Source organism: Babylonia areolata, chromosome 8 (genome assembly GCF_041734735.1).
Source record: "Babylonia areolata isolate BAREFJ2019XMU chromosome 8, ASM4173473v1, whole genome shotgun sequence".
NCBI classification, from domain to species: Eukaryota; Metazoa; Mollusca; class Gastropoda; order Neogastropoda; family Buccinidae; genus Babylonia; species Babylonia areolata.
The window spans coordinates 18,260,247-18,262,746 of record NC_134883.1 but is presented as its reverse complement, the minus strand read 5'-3'; the positions used below and the strand labels follow the sequence as shown (position 1 = coordinate 18,262,746).

Here is a 2,500-nt window from a genome sequence, read left to right as displayed (position 1 = left end):
AGCACGCCATGCATGCACACAATAATACTGACAACCAACCAACGAACCAACCAGCAAACAAACATATTTGTTCTGTAGTGGATGTAATCTGGGTTCACATCCACTTCCAGAAGATTTGGAGCCTACTGCACGTGCGTCAGTGCCCTTCCCCTACACACACACACACACACACACAGAGACACATACACTCACACTCACGCACTCACACACACGCACTCACACACACACACACACACACACACACACACACACACACACACACACACACACACACACACACTCACACACACACACACACACGCACTCACACACACACACACACACTCACACACACACACACACACACTCACTCACTCACTGACTTACACACACACACACACACTCACTCACTCACTCACTCACTCACACACACACACACACACACACACACACACACACACACACACATACACTAACACACGAGCGCACACGCTTACACACACACACACACACACACACACACACACACACACACACTGAGTGTCACTCGCACACTTCCCCCCAAACGCAGTCTTATTCATACGCACGGATACTCGCCTGCATGTGTGTGTGCTGTGTGTGTGTGCGAGCGTGTGTGCGCGCGCGCGCGTGTGTGTGTGTGTGTGTTGCCGCAGTGCGGTAGAACAGTTGAGCGGGTTTTCATGTCTCCATGTGTATGGAGTTGCTCCTTGGGGAGGAGAGGTGGTGGTGGGGGGTTGGGGGTGGGGGTGGGGGGACAACAACCACACACACACCATTATAAATCATCTTCTGGTAACAGAGAATCAGCCCCACACATCTCGTTTACTTCTTAAACCGCCTCCTCCTCCCACCAACCCCCTCCCCCCCCCCCCCCCCCCCCCCACACACACACCTCTCTCACCCAGCCTGCTCCACCTCTGTCTTTTTCACCCTCCCCACCCCCACCTTCCAACCGTCTAGCTGCTGAGAGAGAAGGGATAAGAGTGAATTGTCACTTGTAAGGAGGGGAGGTGGGGGCGGGAGGGGGGGGGGGGGCGGAGGGGGTGGTGGTGTGAGGAGCCAAGGTCACGACCCAGACTGTAGCTTTCTTCCCCCCCCCCCCCGCCCCCCCCCAGCCATTGTGTTGTCTGGGCCCTGTGTCTCTTTTCTCGCCTCCCATCCTTGCTTGGCTTTCGTCCACTGTTCCCTTTCTTTCTGCTTTTATTTCTATTTTTAGGTTTTCTTTATGAACGAGGGGGCGTGAGGGTCGGGGGAGGGGGGGGGGGGGGGGGTGCGCGCGCGCGTGTGCGTGTGTGTGTGCGTGCGTGCGCGCGTATGCACGTGTGCGTGCGTGTTTGTGTGTGTGTGTGTGTGTGTATGTACGTGTGTAGGGGGTTGTGGTAAATTCGTGAAATTGCTGACCAACCTGCTGCCATGATGTGTTGCTGCTGCACGGTCTTGGTGTGGCGCTGTCATGGCGTCACACGTGGTCATCATCGTGTTGTGTGGCGCTGTCATGGCGTCACACGTGGTCATCATCGTGTTGTGTGGCGCTGTCATGGCGTCACACGTGGTCATCATCGTGTTGTGTGGCGCTGTCATGGCGTCACACGTGGTCATCATCGTGTTGTGTGGCGCTGTCATGACGTCACACATCGTCATCATCGTGTTGTGTGGCGCTGTCATGGCGTCACACATCGTCATCATCGTGTTGTGTGGCGCTGTCATGGCGTCACACGTGGTCATCATCGTGTTGTGTGGCGCTGTCATGGCGTCACACATCGTCATCATCGTGTTACGTGGCGCTGTCATGGCGTCACACATCGTCATCATCGTGTTGCGTGGCGCTGTCATGGCGTCACACGTGGTCATCATCGTGTTGTGTGGCGCCACACATCGTCATCATCGTGTTGTGTGGCGCTGTCATGGCGTCACACGTGGTCATCATCGTGTTGTGTGGCGCCACACATCGTCATCATCGTGTTGTGTGGCGCTGTCATGGCGTCACACATCGTCATCATCGTGTTACGTGGCGCTGTCATGGCGTCACACATCGTCATCATCGTGTTACGTGGCGCTGTCATGGCGTCACACGTGGTCATCATCGTGTTGTGTGGCGCTGTCATGGCGTCACACATCGTCATCATCGTGTTACGTGGCGCTGTCATGGCGTCACACGTGGTCATCATCGTGTTACGTGGCGCTGTCATGGCGTCACACGTGGTCATCATCGTGTTACGTGGCGCTGTCATGGCGTCACACATCGTCATCATCGTGTTACGTGGCGCTGTCATGGCGTCACACGTGGTCATCATCGTGTTGTGTGGCGCCACACATCGTCATCATCGTGTTGTGTGGCGCTGTCATGGCGTCACACGTGGTCATCATCGTGTTACGTGGCGCTGTCATGGCGTCACACGTGGTCATCATCGTGTTGTGTGGCGCTGTCATGGCGTCACACGTGGTCATCATCGTGTTGCGTGGCGCTGTCATGGCGTCACACGTGGTCATCATCGTGTTG

The 2,500-nt window shown here is 55.9% G+C and overlaps 1 protein-coding gene and 1 pseudogene across 1 annotated transcript in view; one reads left to right on the top strand and one right to left on the bottom strand.

The window, feature by feature from the left end:
- LOC143284606 (ecdysone-induced protein 78C-like) overlaps positions 1 to 2,500 on the top strand; it is a 125,757-nt gene that overhangs the window by 86,121 nt on the left and 37,136 nt on the right. The window lies entirely within an intron of this gene.
- Positions 2,435 to 2,500, bottom strand: part of LOC143284941 (uncharacterized) — a 688-nt pseudogene continuing 622 nt past the window's right edge.